This window comes from Myotis yumanensis, unplaced genomic scaffold (genome assembly GCF_028538775.1).
Source record: "Myotis yumanensis isolate MYYU_CA2020_CCGP unplaced genomic scaffold, mMyoYum1.0.hap1 SCAF_2, whole genome shotgun sequence".
NCBI classification, from domain to species: Eukaryota; Metazoa; Chordata; class Mammalia; order Chiroptera; family Vespertilionidae; genus Myotis; species Myotis yumanensis.
Genome location: NW_027223753.1, coordinates 43823466 through 43844321, shown reverse-complemented (window position 1 = coordinate 43844321; position 20856 = coordinate 43823466). Strand labels below are relative to the sequence as shown.

At 45.6% G+C, this 20856-nt stretch overlaps 1 protein-coding gene across 8 annotated transcripts in view; it reads right to left on the bottom strand.

Moving 5' to 3' along the window:
• NFIA (nuclear factor I A) overlaps positions 1-20856 on the bottom strand; it is a 373969-nt gene that overhangs the window by 7643 nt on the left and 345470 nt on the right. The window lies entirely within an intron of this gene.

Below are 20856 nucleotides of genomic sequence, written 5' to 3'. Positions count from 1 at the left end.
GAATGTCTCCTCTGATGATTTTCACAGCATTTATTCAATGAGATATAGGCACCGAAGATGTTATTGCTGCATTCTCTTAAGAGGCACAGATGATCAACGGTGATATAAGAATAATGAACTCCTTTATGCACTCTATTATCTTTGCAGCAGCATCTACAACAGCCAACATATGGAAGCAACCCAAGTGCCTATCAACAGACTCATAGATAAAAAAAAAGCTATGTTACATATATTTAATGGAATACTACTCAGCCATAAAAAAGAATGAAATCTTAGCACTTGAGAGGCATGGATGGACCTAGAGGGTATTATACTCAGTGAAATAAGTCAGTCAGAGAAAGACAAATACCACATGATTTCACTTACATGTAGAATCTAAAGAACAAAATAAATAAACAAAATTAAAACAGACTCACAGACACAGAGTGCAGACTGGTGATTGTCAGAGGGGAGAAGGACTGGGTGAAAAAGGTGAAGGGAGTAAGAAATACAAATTGGCAGTTACAAAACAATCATGGGGATGTAAAATAAAGCAAAGGGAATCTAGTCGATAATACTGTGATAATTATGTATGGTGCAGGTGGGTCCTGGAAATATTGATGGGGAATACTTTGTAAAGTAGATGATTGCCTAACCACTCTGATGTATACCTGGAACTAATCTATCTATCTATCTATATATATCCTATATAATAAAGAGGTAATATGCAAATTGACCATCACTCCAACACACAAGATGGCCGCCCCCATGTGGACACAAGATGGCCAGCAGGGGAGGGCAGTTTGGGGGGGACCCGCCTACAGGGGAGGGCAGTTGGGGGGGACCAGGCCTACAGGGGAGGACAGTTGGGGGGGACCCAGGCCTGCAGGGGAGGACAGTTAGGGGGCAACCAGGCCTGCAGGGGAGGGCAGTCGGGGGGGACCAGGCCTGCAGGGGAGGGCAGTTAGGGGGAACCAGGCCTGCAGGGGAGGGCAGTTGGGGGGGACCAGGCCTGCAGGGGAGGGCAGTTAGGGGGAATTGGGCTGGCAGTGGAGCCGTTAGGCACTGATCAGGCTGGCAGGCAGAAGCGGTTAGGGTCAATCAGGCAGGCAGGCAGGCAGGCGAGTGGTTGGGAGCCAGCAGTCCTGGATTGTGAGAGGAATGTCCGACTGCCCGTTTAGGCCCGATCCTGGGCCTAAACGGGCAGTAGGACATCCCTCAAGGGGTCCCAGATTGGAGAGGGTGCAGGCTGGGCCGAGGGAACTCCCCCCCCCCGCCCCCGTGCATGAATTTCATGCACTGGGTCTCTAGTCTATATATAAAAGCCTAAGCAACCGAACAACCGGTCGACCAGTTGCTATGACGTGCAATGACCATCAGGGGGCAGACACTCAATGCAGGAGCTGCCCCCTGGTGGTCAGTACACTCCCATAGTCAACCTCCTGTGGCCGGCCAACCTCCCGCATTCCCCCCACGCCCCCAGCGAGATGGCCCCAATCGGCCCCGGTCACCGGCCAGGCCGAGGGACCCCACCCATGCACGAATTCATGCACCGGGCCTCTAGTACAAAATAATACTGAAAGTAAACTGTAATTGAAAAAATTTTAAAAATAGTGATATAAGAATAAGTGGAGGCAAAATGGAAAAAATGCTATACTGAGAGTCCTGGGTGGTTTTGGACAAGTCACAGCATCTCTCTTATACTCAGTTTCCTTCTATGTGCATGAGGTAGATTTGATGATGTGAAATACTCCTTCCTGCTCAGCATGTCTAAAACAATGGCTTCAAAAATGACATACAATAATCAAAATTTCACCCTATTAGTTACTGGGATGTGCCAAGGGAATGCATAACTCGCATTCATATTTTGTTCATTCAACATTTATTTAGAGCCTTCCCTATGCCTGCTGGACCCAGTTACCATTTTCTCTCATAAATCTTAGGTGGTTAGTTTGGGGCAATAGTCTGGTTATACCTCCCTTTATATGCTGGCATGTCTTTCTCTGTAAGCTCAACAAAGTGACCAATTACAGTTTAATATCAGAGTCAGTTTCTCAAGTGAAATAAAAAAGTACATGGCTTTTGCCAACTTTTCTCTAGAGATACCCTGGTCAAATTCACCACATTTATCATTATTCACAGAAACGTCATCAACTTCTAGCGAAAGTGAATGCTTCTAAAACCTCTGAGTTGACAGGATCAAGAAAGGGTTACATTGGGGTTGATCCGGTCAGATGGAGGCTCATTTGTATCCAAGAGATTCAATTAGGTAAAGTGAGGACTCGTTTGAACCCCAGGATAAATGGCAAAATGATAGCTACGTGGAGGTTGGTATAAGATTTCCTGGTCACACAAGTCACCTTTGATTTCCAGAGCACTTGAAAAAACCTAAACCCGAACCGAAAAGCCACTCATCCTGTATACTTTGAGATGTTATTCTCTGACCACATGCTTTGAGGAAGACAATAAGGCCTCTTGTGTCCTGAAAGGAAATCATCCTGGCAAATGCACACGGCCTAAATCTAGCTGGACAAAAGAAAGGCGAGGGAGAGAGGGAGCAGAGCCACGCAGACTCCAAACTGTCTTTTTAGCAGGCTCTCCTAGGAGCTGCCTCCCAGCCACCTTAGAGCCGAGTCCTCTCTTCAACAAAACAGTGTCCAACTTTGGGTGCCACAAATAACGCTCACAATTTCTGTTCGCACACTTTCTCAGTCAGTTGTGAAATTCCAGACTTTGACACAGTGTTGGCAGTTCTGGAAGCCAACGCCTGGGACCCGGTGAGTCAGCAGGGGGAGCAGTTTTCCACACCACAGTTTCTGGATGCAACCTCAGCGCACTACAAAAATCTGCAGTGCCTCTGCACTTCTCTTAAAAAGCAAAGCAGGGGGAAAAAGTTTTCTTCACACATCTTACTATTCAGTGTGCCTTGCCGACAAGGTTACCCCAGAGCAGCTCTGTAATCCTTCACTGAAATAGGCTTTATTGATTGCTCTGGTCTATTGTTCTCTTTTCAAGTCCCCCAAGTTCAAGTTCATCCTGGTGTTACATCATGTCTGGTTGCTAAGAGCAACCAGACAGACCCAGACGTGACTATCATTAGCAAGAAACCCTCTGCTCTCCTCCCACCAACCTTCCAGTGGCTCTGACGTAGCAGGCCCACTGCAAACACATTGAAGTATTTATTCTGCCTAATTTATGACCTACACAGCAAGCAGGACCCCCACTCCAAAAACCAACACCGTTGTATATTTAATTAATCTGTCTTTCTCTGGCACTTGGGAAAGTTAGACAAAGGACTAATTATTGTGTTTCGCTCTCCACACTTTTCTTTTGGGGGGTGAATATTTGCATGGGAAAGAAAACTACAAGGCCCCGCAGTGCCCCCCCCCTCCCCTTTTTCTTTTTGCCCTATTGACATTTCATGAAATACTTTAGCTGCTTAAGGGAATTAGAAAAAAAAAAGCGATGTGAATGTTACTCCTTTTGAGTTGGTATTCAGTAACACAAATCAACTCATGACATGTTTAAATTTAAATGCTAACCACACACTCTCAGAGTTACTTTAAAGGTTAGTTTTTAATCAATAGAAGTTGCTGACTCTGGGGTTTTGAGCTGCGCACTGCAGCTCTTGGGCTTTTGTCTAACGTTAAAGCTTTCAAACTTTTTTTTTCCTTGAGATGATTTTAGCAATGATTTGCAGACACAGAAGGCTATTGTGCTCAGACCAGCAACATGTCAATAGAGGAGCGAGTTGCCCTGTGGTGGGGTGTCAATATGACTCCTGAAGGCTTGGGTTGGGGGTCTTTAATAAGCCGTGAAAAAAACTTAATTAACCCTTTCAGGCCCGAACCAAAACCTATTCTTAAACTTTTTCACTCCTGTAATTTGACCATTAGTACTTATTTCAACATCACACTAATCTTCATGACAATTAACCCGCTACTTGACCAAGGCTTTCCAGAATGGAAAGGGGGCTGGGTTAGGGGAACCATACAGATAATTTTTTTTTTTGAAATAGGTCTCTGATTCCGATTAAATCCTTTGTTTGCAGAGATGGCAGATAAACAGTTATGATAATCATCATCATCATAAATATTCATGCATACTCCCGAATTTCCTCATGATCAGTTTGTAGCTGAAAATACCCCCAATTCTGTTATAATGAGTGTAATAGTTGCACTCATTATAAGCCACCCAATTTCTATAAACCTCCATGATTGGAAAAAGCCATTTTCTCTTGTGACATTTTCTTGTAAAATTCATTATGCAAGCACTGCAAGGTTCAAAACATTCCTTGAAGAACAATTCTGAGCATGTTCTTCTTGGGTCATACAAGAAAAATATGAAAGAAATTGGAGATTGTTAAATTGTTGGGGTTGAGTAGGAAACCACTAGGAAAATGTTGCCACATTAAACAAAATTCATTTATGGAGAGTAAAAAAATCGTCCTCAGCTGTTTACTGACATCAGCTTCGGTTTCCTACGGGTTCTGCCTTCATACTTTTTATAGCCCCTCATCTAACCTACTGTATCCAGACGAACTACAAAGGAATCTCTGTCCCTTATCTGCAGTGAGTCCTAATATTGCAATACAATATAGGATGATGTTATCTGGATACATTTACATTAAGGAAGTAAACACGGGGCTTTGATCTATGTTTTCCTGGGGAACACTCTGCTACAGTTGTTTTGAAGTCCATAAATCCACACTCCCACAAAGGCTCCGGGTAAGTAAAATAGCTCTGTGACATTCACAGTTCCTCCAGTTTGGGATGTGCTGGGGGGATTATAGGGGGGAACTGTCCTCTCCCCCTTTTCAAGGTGAAACATCAAAAGAAATCTGCAGTCCAGGACCAGAGCTCAGCTTTCCTTTTCTCCAGTCAAATGAAGAAGTAATCTCATCAGGTTGGAAAGTGCTGACTAAGGATTTAATAAAGTGCCTGCAGATGTGGCGTCTCTAAGGTATTCAACTCATGTAATGCAAAACAGCTCCACACTGAATGTGCTTATAAAATTTCATTTAACCATTGCAGCGCGACTTTTTTTTTCACCATTCTCTAAGGAGTTTTGTCACACTTCCCGCCCCTTAATTTACAGCTCCATGAAAGTTCGGATCCCATTCTGCCAGAATTCTGGACTATTCACAGTAGTCAGGTTTTATGAACCATAAACAAAATCTATCCGGCTGCATCCGAAACAGGAAGCCTGAAATGGTAGTAGGTGCCTTCGACAGTGGCCGGCGCTTTCCTTCTTGTGCCGCATGGAGAGCAATTAGGAAACTGAGGCTATTTTCCTTTCTTTGGTCATGAGGTTGCTGGGGGAAGACTCGACTCCTTAGTAACAACAAACATTCAAATAACAACTTTTTTAAAGGTCTGTTATGAACCCTTTTCACTCACAGGGCCGGATGTATATTTTAGCAACAGAAGGAAATACAAGTCTGTTTGAGATAGCTATATTTTACTTTAACCAAAAAAAGAGAGAGGGTGCTGGTGGGGGTGGGGTGTGGGGTGGGGAAGACGGAACAGACTGTGACCCAGCAGAATCTGTTTTGCAAATTAAAAAGTTAAACAAAGGACCTCAAGGGCAAAGTTGAACACTGCGGAAGGAGGTTGTTAATGTGGAATCCAGAACTGGGTGTGACACTCCGCTTTCTTCTCCAGGCCAGGTGGGTTATTTAAGGACATTCACACCCGAGAGGCCTCTGCCCCGACTCCCTCCACTCTCAGGCCCCCCCAGCAGGCCTAGCTCTCCCTCAGCCACCAAGCAGTGTGCATCCGACCAGCGCTGCGTGAGTTGTGGTCACCATGTTGACTTCTCTCTTGAGGAGATTCCATCTCCGCTGGGTCACGCTAATCCAGTTAGTCATTTTTGGCTTCCTGCTCTTGTTTGGATGAGCTAAAGTCCACTGTTTAGTCCAAATGAGTTGTCCTTGGCAAATCAGCCTAAAGCCTGGTAGCCTCCCGGCCCCCTTCCAATACAATGGGAATGCTCAGGGCCTCAGAGTATACTTCTGGCTTCTCACATTAGCATACACCAGTTTGGAGCATTATTCTTCACTCATTCAACAAGTCCTACTATGTGCTCGGTGCTGTGCATGTGGCGAACTCCGGGGAAATGAGGAGTACAATAAGAGCAGGGTGCCTGCTCTTAAGGCATTGTTCAGAAAAAAGGTGCTGGCTTTTAGACTATGTCCTTCAATGTGCTGGTATCCTGCTTGCCTCACACTGGGATCTTTATAAACCTACTAGAGGCCCAGTGCATGAATTCGTGCACCAGTGGGGTCCCTCGGCCTGGCCTGTGGGATTGGGCGAAACTGGCTCTCCAACATACCCCGAGGGGTCCCAGATTTTGAGAAGGTGCAGGCCAGGCCGAGGGACCCCACTGCTGCATGATTGGGCTGGGGAGGAACGTGAGAGGTTGGCCAGCCAGAGAGGGACCACCGGAGGGCTCCAGGGTGTGTCCAGCCCATCTCGCTCAGTCCCGATCAGCCGGACCCCAGCAACAAGCTAACCTACTGGTTGGAGCGTCTGCCCCTGAATTCGTGCATGGGTGGGGGTCCCTGTCCCGCCCTGCCCCCCCCCCCCAGTTGGCTGGGTGGTCAGTGCGCTCCCACAGCCAACCTCCTGCAGCCAGCCAACCTCCTGTACTCCCTCCCTCTGGCCGGCCCTGATTGGGGCTGGCAACTCCTGCAATGAGCATCTGCCCCCTGGTAGTCAGTGCACCTAATAGCCACTGGTCGTTTGGTTGTTCAATCGCTTAGGCTTTTATATATATAGATGTTAACTGATGAGGCTGAGCATCAATGTCTGAGGGACCCAGGACGGAGTCCCACTTTTCCCATGGACTAGTTGTGCGACTTCAAGGAGCTGTGTGTCCTGGGGCTCAGAGGATCGCTGTGAGGACCAGTCTGCACTACAGGAGAGGAAAGAGGTTTTTTTTACACTAGTTTCTTCTTAAAAAGGTGACATGCTGTACACAGGTGTCAGTTATTGGTACTGCCAGCCACAGGCTTTGATCTCTGCGGTCATTTTTCTTGTCTGATTTTGTTAATTAAAGAAAGCCCTGTTTTCAATAACACTAAACCAAGACTTGTTTATTGTACAGGAAACTATTAAACCATTAATGGGCTGTGATTGGCCGGGCTTACCTTTGTGGCCTTATCTTTTCACCGCTTGTACTCAGCACTTGGGCTGTTAAACTTCTTTCAGATCCCCCAAAGCCAAATGCCTTCTCCCTGCTGGGCCTTGGCACAGCTGCGCCCCTCTCCTTGGCTTTGTTAACACTTGCTAGTCCTGCGCCTCTCAGATTAGCAGTCCCTTCTTCCAAGGGGTCTTTCTCTAGGCCCGTGGTTGGTAAACTGCGGCTCGCGAGCCACATGCGACTCTTTGGCCCCTTGAGCGTGGCTCTTCCACAAAATACCACGTGCAGGCGTGCACGTACAGTGCGATTGAAACTTTGTGGCCCGTGCTCAGAAGTCGGTATTTTGTGGAAGAGCCATGTTCAAGTGGCCAAAGAGCCGCATGTGGCTCGCAAGCTGCGGTCTGCCGAGCCGCAGTTTGCTGACCACTGCTCTAGGCCTGTCGTCCCAAGGTGTACCTCTGTCACAGTCACTGAACTGCAATTACCTGTTTTTCTTCCCAAGAAAACTACCTTCTTGCACGGGGCGTCCCCAGTGTCTTGCCCTGTGGCTGCCACAGAGGAGGCACTTAATACTGTTGAGTAAAGGAAGGAAGAAACAGCCTGTCTCCAGGGTTCCCGACCTGGTGCCAGCTGCCCCAGAAGGCCTGCAGACGGGTGACTTCTAGCATGGCTGTGCCACGTCCATGCTCAGGCCACGCGTCCATGTCTCCCCGTGACAGGAGCTCTCCCTAGAGAGACACAGGTTTCCCCGAGGCACCCCAGGAGGTTCTGACTGAAGAGCTGTTGCAACAGGGCCAACTGCAGCCAACTGCGGCGGTAGCATGTGCGATGGTTTTGTAACATGGACGGCTGCCTGCTTACTACAAGCATAGAGGAGTTGTCCAAACCACTGCTCCCTGGAGAGTGACCGTGCTGCTCCCGGCCAAGGCCTCCTTTCGGTTCAAACCTCAAGACAGGAAAACACTAATCTTTTCCCCAATAAGCCATCCAGCACCTCCAAACCTTGAGAGTGCACACACAATCCAATTTTCTGACTGTTGTTCCAAAGTCTGACTCCTTCACCATATTCCAACTTGTCCTAGCGTACGTTGTTTTTGGTCTCCCTTTCTATGTTCATCAAATGTAAACGGAAGACGTCTGAATTAAAGAGTGCTTGCTGGCCCACTCACACTTGCTCTGCAGACCTACTGGAGGGCTGAATGCATAGTGGTAAAAGCTAGGGCTCCGGAGTTCCAGTTAACAGAGTCCCATCATTTAACTAGTGCACTGTTATGTACTAGCTGTTAAGTGATCCTAGGCAAGTTAGTTAGCATGCCTGTGTCTCAGTTTGAAACTCAGTGAAATGGAGATCACAACTTTACTGGGTTTTGTGGGGATTCACTGAGCTAATGCCTGGGTAGAGGCAAGTACCGGAAACCAGAGAGCCAGGGTGGATGGGCTCTCTCACTAAAACACGTGCACAGGGCCGACGGTCCACATGAGACCCAAGTCTGACCAGTGCCTTTAGAAAGTCATCGCTCAACAAGGCGGCTTTCTCTTACTTAATGATATAATTTCTTAGTTAAAAGTAGCAGCTGCGTCAGTTCCATTTCCCCAGTTGCAAGAGAGAAAGTTCTTGAGAAAATAAAAATCTGTCTTTAATTGCGGTATTAAAATCAGAGCGGTGAAACCAACCACACAAAAGGAACTGGCTCAAGTTTATGAAAGGCATTTGGGTCCTTGCCTTGCAAGGCTAAACTGCATGCCTTGGAAGCGGGGTGAGAGGGAGAAGGGAGCGGGGAGGTGGGAGGGGGGAGTCGTCAGGCAACCAAGTGGGACAGAAACAATCCTATTTTGGTTTTTGTTAGTGAATGGCATACTACATAGATCAGAGACTTCTTATAAAATACAAACCCCCACTGTACACAAAGCACAGGAAAATGTGAGGAAAAAAGGGAAAAACTAAAAGCAGCTTAGGGTGTGTTAACGCTGCTATTCTGTCAGCTTAAAGAGTATTTTATGCTTGATCAACAGCTCTTTTTTATTGTGCTTTTCTTTCATTCATTCAAGACATCAAAGCGGCACCACCAGTGTACCTGCCTTCTGGAGCCGCTGGTGAGGGGTTCTAATGAAGCAGGACTCTGGGAGCCGGAGACCCCCGTGGACACGGCAGTTCAAAGGGAATATTTCAACAATGATTACATTTTGTAAATCTTTTTATGAAAGAGACAGCTTATTTCCTGCTTTTTCATGAAAAATAGATTCTATCCATTAAAGTGAGCCCGCGCCACGGACGCTGCTTGAGATCTGAGGTGCAGCGTGGAGATTAAGGGGACAAGGACCGATGGAATCGTCTGGAGGGCCTATCGGCTTGGACCCATGGCCCTGCCGGTCCCTGGGCGGAGCCCAGACAGTGCGCGGTGGCTCCTCTACGGAAATGCCGCAACGAGGGGCTTCGAGGCTTGTTTTTCAGCCCGGGCCTTGTGTTTATTATTTGTTCTTTTTCTATTTTTTTGATTCCACAAAGTCCAACCAGATATCAGAAGGTATTAGGTAACCCCTTGTATTGCACAAAAGGTAAGATGAAAGATTTTAGTTACAGATTCATTAAGTGCTGTATTTTAATGCCCTCAAATGGGACAAACCCTTTTCCATATGGGAAGTTACCCATAAAAAAGCTGGCTCTGGTCTGAAGATACAATACAGGCTTTATTATTGGCTAATGTGTGCCCCAAAGGCAAAAATAAAGAAGGCAGCCTAGCCCTCTGTACGTTTTGATTTTCAACATTAAAATGATCTTTTCCCTAGTCTTTCTTTCTTTCTTTTCCCTTTCTTTCTTTCTTTCTTTCTTTCTTTCTTTCTTTCTTTCTTTCTTTCTTTCTTTCTTTCTTTCTTTCTTTTTTTCTTTCTTTGGCAGCAGGGAGAGTTGAGGGGAGTAGGGAAGAAGAAGAATATGATTTCCTGGGGAGCTATGAAATGAAAAAAAAAAGTATGTTTTCTACACATCAGATTCCAATTTTAATTAAATGCCTGTTGTCTAACAAGTGCAGACAGTCACACTTGGGGCTGGCCCAATGGTGGCCCGGGGAGGTAACCTTTCTTGTTTAAAAAGAGCGGCGTGGGAGTGGCGGCTGGAGCTCAGCAAAGCGTGGCCACATTATAACAATCATTCCCCGACTGTTCCCGCTCCCGCTCCTCCCCCAACGCTGAAAAGCTCTTTCCAAACATGACTCAGGTTCAGAGCAAATCTATCACGTAGATTTAATGTTCAGATTGTGCAGGTAGATGAAGTCAAGTAAGGGGGAAAATAGTACTGAAGTGAAAAGTCCAGTTCTTTAAAAAATTCTCCCAGAGACATCCTGCAACAGGATGACAGGAGATACGGTATTTTGGCAGAAATGAATCCCCAAACTAATCTATTCAGCCAAGATGCCCTTAGGCACTGGATGGCACCTGCCACCTTAGGACATTTCTACCCCAGCTGGCGCCTCCTTGCAGGGCCCTGGGCACAGGTCTTTGCCTCTTACTCTTTTCATCCTCCTCTGTTCCCTGCCCCGGGTCCTTCCTCCTGTCCTTTCCAATCCCATTTCCTGCCCCATCCCCACCCCCTTCAAGCCAGTCTCCCTTTCCACCTGTGTGAGCCCCCACAGAAGCTAGGGCAGGCTCCTACTCCCTCAAAGGCCATACAAACCAACAGTCCTTCCTCCTCCATTCACCGGATTAAGAAAGGAAGGGAAGAACGCACTCAACCTCAACCATGACCAGCCCGCTTAGCAGCTGGAATCGAAGGCTTCTGTCCTGAGCCAAAGAACCGAGGCCTGGAGGCAAAATGTGGACAGAATGTGCAGAAGTTGTAGCATCTTACTTTTCAGATTCATGAGAGGAGAGAGAGAGAGAGAGAGAGAGAGAGAGAATGAGAATGAATAGTGGGACTTGCCTCTCAAGGAGAGAGAGAGAGGGAGAGAGAGAATGAGAATGAATAGTGGGACTTGCCTCTCAACTCAGCACTGGGCTGTGCGTTGGGGGCCGGATTCGAGCCCCAGCCCGGTCACTGGCTGCCGGGGGACTGCAGCACCCACAAAGCTGCTCTGATATGTTCTACAGAGACCCCCTTTCTGTGTTTCCATTACCTGCCTGAACACCTGCTTTTTGATTTTACTGGTTCCAGGAGTCACCTCTTTCTCTTTAACAGTGCAGACATGACCTTGGCAGGGGCTGAACTGTCCACATCCCTCACTGAGATTACAGTGAGCTCGACCGTGGAACAAGTCAGAGACCTGGGTTCTAGCCTTGTCACTTCAGGGCTCAAAACAGGCCCCAGTATACCAGTTACCACAGCATTTGGGGGAGGAAATAAATGTCGAAAGATAAAACCTTGAAATACTGGCCTAAAGTAGGGGCAGCACTGATGTGGCCTGGGCAGCACAGGATGGGTCAGGGTTTCACGTGAGCCCACACCCTGGCTAAAAATGGAATAACTGCCCCGAGCCCTGTCCAAACTCTAGGCGACAAACCAGGGATCGGTGAACCAGGCTTTCCTCTTCCTCCTGTAAATGTGGCAGGATTTAGGGTTTTATGGCAACAAAACTTGTCTTTGTTAAGACGTGACTTGCAAAACAAACCCACATCGGGGAGCTGGCAGTTTCAAATGACAGTACTTTTTTTTTTTTTTTTTAATGCTGAACCAGCAAGAGCTTTTTATGTTCAGATTTATTTCATTCTAAATTTGTAGATTAAATTTACGGCTAAGCAATATTCATCTCTACAAACAATGAGATTCTTCCTGAATATTTCCCGGGGAGGTGAGTGGGAAGCTGCTTGGTGGGACTGGGGTGGGGAGCTGTACCAAGGTGATGGAAGTTCCCGCAGCACGAACAGTCAGTGTGAGGGCCTGATCAATGACTTGGACATGTTCATAATATATGTGATCGGCAGAGCTACTTGGTTTCCCTGTCAGGAATCTATGCTTCTTGGACAGAGGTAGTATCATATTAACACAGAAAATGTAATTCATTTTTACCATTTTTAGTAATGATGTCAGAGATGGTAAAGATCTTAAAAGCAACGATTACTGAAGACAGATTTAAGAATGTGTTTTATAGTCCTGGACAGTGTGGCTCAGTTAGTTGGAACATTGTTCCCATATACCAAAAGGTTGTGGGTTCGATTTCCAGTCAGGGCGCATACCTAGGTTTCAGGTTCAATCCCTGGTGGGGGCACATCTAGGAGGCAACCAATTGATGTTCTCTCTCATCAATGTTTCTCAGTTTCTGTCTCTCTCTCTCTCTCTCTTTCTCTCTCTTCCCCTCTCTCTAAAATCAATAAGCATATCCTTGGGCGAGGATTTAATAAAAAAAAAAAAGCCTATGTTTTGTAAAATCGAGCATGCAAACAAAATCAGTTACTTTGTTTTCAGATAAATTCCACTTGGTAGTGCTCTCCTGGTAATTGAGACTTAGGAACAAACTCATAACTCATACACAGAGCTCTAATCTGGAACAGGTTCACACCTTCAGTATTATATTTTAATGAAAACAATTACAGATTGGATGGCTGTTAGACGTTCACTGGCTCTTTAAATATCCGTTTCTCTTGTTAAGTCACCCTATGGATAAGAACCTGGTGATGAGGTCAAATGAAACATATTAATTTTCATTCTGATCCTGCAATCACAAAAATCTTGCAGATTGTCCCCTTGTGCCATCCCAAAGGCGGTTCAGTTAAACACATACTTGAAGGAAGGTTTTCCTTTCTTTTAAAGACGTTAATTATCTTAGCTAAAATACAGCTTCCTGTTCTACTGCATCAGCCTTTCCGTGTTGTTCTCCAGGAACTCATTTACAAGTTCAAGTTCAGGTTTAAACTAAATAAAACACTCCTTGGGCGTTTATAACTGAGCCTCACTTACAAGTGCTCCCTCTGAACTCTGCCGGCCTCAGGGTGCTGGTTTCCAAGGCTTGTTGAAGGAATGTCTTACAGTTGGAATCTGCGCTGCTTTCTCAGGCATTTCAGACTCAGGCTGGGCAGCACCCAGCTTTAGTTAGTACTAAACGTTTCCTCAGATCTACAATAAAGTCAGAGAAAGAGAGAGAGAAAGACAAGGCAGGGGCCAAGGGAACTGTAAGGCCCGAGAGTTAACAGTCCAGTGAAAGAGAGAGTAACAGACTCTAGATGTCTATGCTAGAATGCCACAGCCATGACTTCAAATTTCTTTGCAATCATTTTCAGCTCTTTGTGCAAATGGCCACTGCGTATTCATTCTCTTTAAGTACTAAAACTAGAGTTTGCTCACACTGTTTTGCTGCCTTGAAAATTCATTTAAAAAGTGCGATGACGATCAGTGTCCCCAACTCAAAAGAAATCTCCTATTATGTTTGCGAAAAAACCTAATGGATTTTTGAGGTCAGAAAGATCTCAGGGATTGTGCAGCCAAACAAAGGTACACTAGAGAGGAAGAAATGGCTATCTCTATTTTAGAACAAGGAAGAGTTGAAGTAGGGATTCCTCACTGCTCATAGGGAACCAGTCTGGTAAGAGCTGATTTCCTGGTTAAGACTCAATCCCCTTGTAAGCAAGAGTCTAGGAGCTTGGAGAAAGCAGCAGTGGTCTGTGCACAGAAATGCCATTCATTCATATTCTCTCTCTCTCTCTCTCTCTCTCTCTCTCTCTCTCTCTCTCTCTCTTTCTCTCTCTCTCTCCCCACAGCAGTAATAAAGCAATGGTGTGACACCTGAGAATACTTTCTCGTATCTCTCTCCACTGGAGCAGTTCTTTCCTGACAGCTGAGCACCCCCAGCCGAACTGCAGGCTGTGGCATTCCCAGCACCCAGGTTTGGCTACTGCATCCCTGCAAGGCAGATGTGATGAGTCATATAAATAGTTCACAAGTAAGCCCTGCTGTGAGGGTTCAGAGAAGAAACTATATGGCTCAGGGTGGATGCTGTGTCCATGTGAATCTAGGTCTCAGTTTGTGCCTTTGGTAAGAAGGGATCAAGACCACCTTCCTAGGATGGTGGTTTTGAGAATGAAATGAAATAATGTAGGAAAGTTTTTTGTCTCTTTACTAGACTGTGCTGATGCTTTAACATTTTATTATTGATTTATTTAAAAATATTTTTTATTGATTTCAGAAAGGAAGGGAGAGGGAGAGAGACATAGAAACATCAATGATGAGAGAGAATCATTGATTGGCTGCCTCCTGCACCCCCCACACTGGGATTGAGCCCGAAACCCAGGCATGTGCCCTGACCGGGAATTGAACTGTGACCTCCTGGTTCATAGGTCGACGCTCAACAATTGAGCCATGCTGGCTGGGCTATTTATTTTTAATCCTCACCTGAGGATATGTTTTGATTTTGAGAGAGAGAGAGAGAGAGAGAGAGAGAGAGAGAGAGAAAGAGAAACACTAATGTGAGAGAGAAACATCGATCCATTGCCTCCCTTATGCACCCTGACCAGGGATTGAACCTGCACCCTTTTGGTGTACAGGATGATGCTCCAACCAACTAAGCCACCTGACCAGGGCCTGATGGTTGAAAAAATTTTTTTTTTCTGATATGGGAAAGACAAAAACCTCATCTTTATATGCTCACTAGGGTCACTTCTTGGCTTAGGGCATTAATGGGCAGTCATTTTTTCTTGGATAAGAACAATCACAGCATGAGTATGCCGGTTATATACTCTTGTCTTTGAATCTCCGTACTTAGCCTAGCTCAAATGCTGAATAACACTAAGGTTTTTCTAAAACCAAATTAAATGTGAATATGCTTCCAAATAAAAACCTTTGCTATGAAAATAGGAAGTTTCTTCTACTGGATAGAGACACGAATAAAAGTGGAACTCATTCAGATGATAGTCTGTAGAAATGGATGGTAAAATTAGTTTCTTTTTAGGCAGCAGTTTACTTAGGGTGATTGAGTGGAATCAGGGCTCACAAGTCTAAGAGCTTCTTTTGGGGCAAGAATGATTGGCCAATTTGCAGGAAGATGATAATTTGTATATGAGATAGTCCCTACTGTACCATTGGTTACTCAATCCCCAATTACTAAGACTCACGTGTTTTTTCTTTTGTCTACTTTTTATTTCTCTTCCTTCTTTTTCATAAATATGTCTCATTTTGACCGATTCCCCACTGTCTTTTGGACCTCTGCTGTGAAGGGTTGCTAGAGGAAACAAACATAATAGCCAATGTTACTTGTGTGGTGTGTGTGTTTTTTAAAGCAACTCTGGCAAAATGGTTGTGGGAGAAATTTGAAACTCAAATGGTTTGCAGATTTTCCTGAGGACTTAATTTATACTTGTGGATCTTAATTATTTCAAAGACTGAATAATTTGATAGTTGACTTGATAGTTGAAAAGTTTTATATTTCTTAGTGTGTGGGTAGATAAATGCAGATCTAATGTTATTTAATTTACGCTGAATCTTCTACGATTTTTCTTAAGAGGGCATCAAATTTGGAGACACACTGGCTGGATGGAGCTACACGGAGGCACAGGATGAAGAGGGTGAGCTATTTCCTAGAAGCAAATTAGGCCCTGGGATTAGCTGCCTTTTCTCCCCCTCCCTGTTAGAGTTAGTTACTCAGAGGCTGCAACCCCTCACTTTACTATGGAGCTGAATTCTGTGTCTGGTTCTTATTCAAAGCGAGCGTCCAGGAAAGGGTGCAAAGGGACTGTCCATATTTGACAGCTGACCCCAAGGCTGAGCAGCATTAGTGAATTCCATAAGGAGTGTCATTCAGCAGTTCTTGGTTTACAAAGGTCGTTGTGATGCAAGGCCCAGGGGAAGAACCAAGCAAATATTCTTCCTGGAAGATGGTGGGGGTTGGAGAAAGGGGAAGAATGATGTTGTTTGCAGGGTGGGGTGAAGAGAATTTGGTACATCTTTAGACTTTGACAGGAAAAAATATTTGGGAAGAGGCCAACTGAGAGATACAGCATGGCCCTCGCTGAATGGTAATGATGTGACAAATAGCAACATTCAGAGTTATCCAGATACCAGAGAGAACAACTGGCAGAGAGTAAAATCATTACAAGACGTGCAATTACACCTCTCACTGCTTCATTATCACTATATTTCATAATATTTGTCTGGAAAGACACACAAAGCCTACCAGGTTAAATTAATCTTAATGCTCAATTTTAGTTTTATTCTAATTAAACAATTTCAATTTAATTAATGCGAGCACAGATTAGTCAAAATTACAAATGTAAATGTTGAACTTTAAATCAAAGGTCCTCCCTTCTCCCTGACTCCTGTAGAAGTACTTTAAAGTGTTTGCCTGTGAAAGTAGATGGGAATTTTAACCTTTGCCTGCATTGTGAAGGACAGAAGTTAGAAAAATGTGCAGCCTAATGTTACCTCGGAGCACAGACAGAAGCCCTGGTTTAATCCTCCCCCCCCTCACCCTCCACATTCACACAATACCGCACGCAGTCTATGAAGATAAAATCTGCAAGGTGCACTTTTGTATGACATGCTTTTGTTCCTCAGGATTCCAATGCATTTGGGTCAGTCTAATGGACATTAGCCTTATATAAAATATCCTTGTAAAATAGGAACCACACACCCATTTCCTAAGCCACATATTAAACTCTCAGCCCTTCCCTTCTAGGTGTCCAGCATTCTGCCTCTCATCCCCGCTTTGCCTCTCATTAGCTGTGTGGCCACACAGGTCATTTCACCTCCCTGGGCTTTGGCTCTTTTATTTGGAGATGCTGCTTTATAAAAATGATACACTTTTTATCTCAAAACACAAAGTCTCATCTGAAAAATGATGGGGTCTGGAGTGGATAATCTTTTTTTTTTTAATATATTTTATTGATTTTTTACAGAGAAGAAGGGAGAGAGATAGAGAGTTAGAAACATCGATGAGAGAGAAACATCGATCAGCTGCCTCCTGCACATCTCCTACTGGGGATGTGTCCGCAACCCAGGTACATGCCCCTGACCGGAATCGAACCCGGGACCCCTCAGTCCGCAGGCCGACGCTCTATCCACTGAGCCAAACCAGTTTCGGCTGGAGTGGATAATCTTTAAAGAAATAAACAGTTCAAGTATTTGGTATTTTTATAACTTTGAAAAAATACTGACATCTTAAAATGGATTTGAAAATGGCATGGGGTATATGTGTCTGAGTCACCCTATAAAGATATTTAAATAGCTCTCTCTTAATAAAAATCTAAAGTAGATGGACTCCAGAGATCAAAAACTGTGAAGAAGAAAAGGACCTGGCAAGTGAATTCCCCCCCTAAAAATATAAAAGTGTATGTGTGTGTGAAATAAAACTATAATAAAAGAGATGCATGTTCATTTTTTTTGTTTGTTTTTAAAAACTTGTATTGGTGAATCATACTTAATAACAGGTCTGTAGTGTCATAGATTCTTAGTCAAGAATGTGGTATGCAATGTAAGCTTCTATTTTATCGCTCTTATCCATAAAATAGCCACAAACCCTTTTCCCACAAGAAGCTTTTACCCATGACTCTCCATCTTGACTTGTTCCCAATTGTATATGAGAATTACTTGATAGCAATCAATCCACTATCACAGTTTGGGGACATTACAGGAGAACAGCAGAGTAATTTAACAATATAGTTGATTAGTGTAATAATCATCATTAAATTTTGTAATGATAGTGGGATTCCCCTTACCTTGGCTAATGACCATGGCAATTCATTTTTTGACTGCCAGTGGCAGGAATGGTTTTTGAAATATTAACTTCTGCCCCATGGGAATGACACTTAGCCCATCACATTTAATTTTTGACCTTCACTGAACAGCATGATCCTAATCCCTTGATTTTATAATCTTAACTAGGAAACATTAAAATATGGATTGACTCCAGTTGGCAGGAATCTTTATGTTCTTTTCACTAAAAAAGCTATAAATCCAATGGCTGACCTTTTATTTCCAGGTCACAAATGACACCCACTCACTTTTGTCCGTTCACGTAGGATTTATGTTAGGGTCTACAGGTATAAGCCTTGAAAGTTGAACTTTAATGAAATGTCTTCCAAAGATGTGCATTTAACCAAAAATTTTCCACAAAAAAATTAGCGGATGGCCTTTTAAAAAGGGGACATATGTAATCTACACTAATAAAAGAGAAACATGGTAATTGGCGTATGACCGCTACCCTTCCCATTGGCTAATCAGTGAGTATATGCAAATTAACTGTCAGCCAAGATGGCGGCCGGCAGCCAGGCAGCTGGAAGCGAGCAGGGAGGCTTGCTTCCTCCAGGGACTGCAGACTGCAACGTTCCCCGCCTCACTTGCCGGACTCTCAACTGCAACTCTAAGCAACTATTACTATGTTGCAAATAAGAAGCTAAACAAAACCGGCTTTCAGTCAGCCCCGGACCGCAACATTGTATCCATGTTTTCAGCAGCGAGGCCTCAGAGCTAAAGCTGGCCCAGAATAAAAAAAAAAAAAAGAAAACAAGAAGCAGTTCGGAGCTTTTAGTCAACTGCCAGCGGGAAAACAGCCCTCAGCCCCTCTGCCAGCCTGGCCAGGCACCCCAGTGGGGACCCCCACCCTGATCCAGGACACCCTTCAGGGCAAACCAGCCGGCCCCTACCCATGCACCAGGCCTCTATCCTATATAGTAAAAGGGTAATATGCCTCCCGGCACCGGGATCAGCGTGACAGGGGGCAGCGCCCAAACCCCCTGATCAGCCCTGCTCTGTGCCTGATGGGGGGAGCTCCCCAATCCCCTGATTGGCCTGCAGCTCTGTGTTTGACAGGGTGCAGCGCACCAACCCCCTGATCGGCCCTGCTCTGTGTGTGACAGGGTGCGGCGCCCCAACACTGCCCCCCCCCACGGGCCCTGCTCTGTGCCTGATAGGGGGGAGCTCCCCAATCCCCCGATTGCCCTGCGGCTCTGTGTTTGACAGGGTGCAGCGCACCAAGCCCCTGATCGGCCCTGCTCTGTGTGTGACAGGGTGCGGGGCCCCAACCCCGCCCCCACGGGCCCTGCTCTGTGTGTGACAGGGTAGAGCCATAACCTCCCCATTGGCCCTGCCCTGAGTGTGACAGGGTGCAGCACCCCAACCCCCTGATCTTCCCTGCTCTGTGTGTGACAGGAGGCGGTGCCCCAGCTCCCCTATCGGCCCTACTCTGTGAGTGACAGGGGGGAGCTCCTCAACCCCCTGATGGGCCCTGCTCTGTGAGTGACAGGGGGCAGTGCCCCAACCCCCTGATCGGCCCTGCTCTGTGCGTGACAGGGGGTGGTGCCGCAACCTCCCCATCGACCCTGCCTTGAGTGTAACGGGGCGGTGCCCCAACGCCCCAATCAGTCTACCCTGAAAGTGACTGAGGGTGGCATTGCAACCTCCCGATCCGCCCTGCTCTGTGCATTACGGGGTGGCGCCCCAACTCCCCAATCGGCCCTGCTCTGAGCCTGACCAAGGGCTGCACTTAGGGATTGGGCCTGCCCTCTGCCACCTGGGAGCAGGCCTAAGCCAGCAGGTCGTTACCTCTCGAGGGGTCCCAGACTGTGAGAGGGCACAGGCCGGGCTAGGGGACGCCTCCCCCGAGTGCACAAATTTTTGTGCACCGGGCCTCTAGTACTTTCAATAATAAAGATTAAAAAAAAAACCCAGCTGTTATATCCTCAAGTTCATTGCTAGCCTCAACAAAATCTATCTTTCACCTGTAGTAAGTTTCTTCTAATAGTATTGTTTTTCTAAGTCGACAAATAGGCTTGTTGGGAATGATACTAGTGCCTTAGTTCCCCAATTTAGATTTCTCAACTGAAAGATTTCGGAAATGTTCTCTTTGCCATCACCACAATTTATCCATCTCCAGTTAAAAAAAATGTTCTGTGTCTTTTTTCACAGAATCAATTGTATTGATGGGAGGCGCTCTGTGTTGTCAATCAGGGAAATGTGATTTGATGGGACCCCAAAGCGGTGAGATGAGGGACAGAATATCAAACCGGCTCAGGTCCACACCATCTGAGTGAGATCAATGTTTCCCATAATACACTTCCTGTTGTGCAGCACCCGAACTGTCACAATTAATAATGTAGCAGGAGCTGATTAACTTAAGTAAAGTGCTCTCTGCTGTGTAAACACATAAAGATCTAGGAGGCAGAAAAGGGGGGCAGAAAAGAACAAAACGTCATTTTTATTTTTCATGTGGACACGTTCTCACTTTCCATTCTTCTCTTGTAACAATTACTGTACCAGCCACTCTGAGTCAATAAATCGATCTGGGTCTTGATGCAGCAGCAAAGCAGACTGATCTGATACACCATTATCTGCGGTGGAGAGTGGGGGTGGGGGCTGGGGTGCACTCGGGGCGGGGAGGGGGGCAGAGGGCAAAGGGGAGAAGTCAGCAAAGGCAAGTCTGCGTTGCTCTAGATAGGTCATCCATGCTTTGCCTGGAGCTCCTTTAAAGATAGATGCATATGTGGCATGCACACGTGCGTGTGTGTGTGTGTGTGTGTGTGTGTATGTGCACGCGCGCATGAGTGCAGGTGTGTTGGGAAGGGATAGAGATAAAGAAGCCTTCAACTCGGTAAAGGATACAGCCTAAGTAATACCGTATGCATCACTTATTTGAAGTCCCTGCGGTATTTCAGTCACTCACACCAATCTGCAATTCAATGAGGATCACCACCCCATTAGAACTAATCATGTCAGCTGTGTATCTGACAAAATAAACATTTGGAAACTGTGCTCCTAGGTTCCTAACTTGTTTTTGCACTGGGATTTTTTTTCTTTTCTCCCTCATCCAGCAGAAAGTTTAA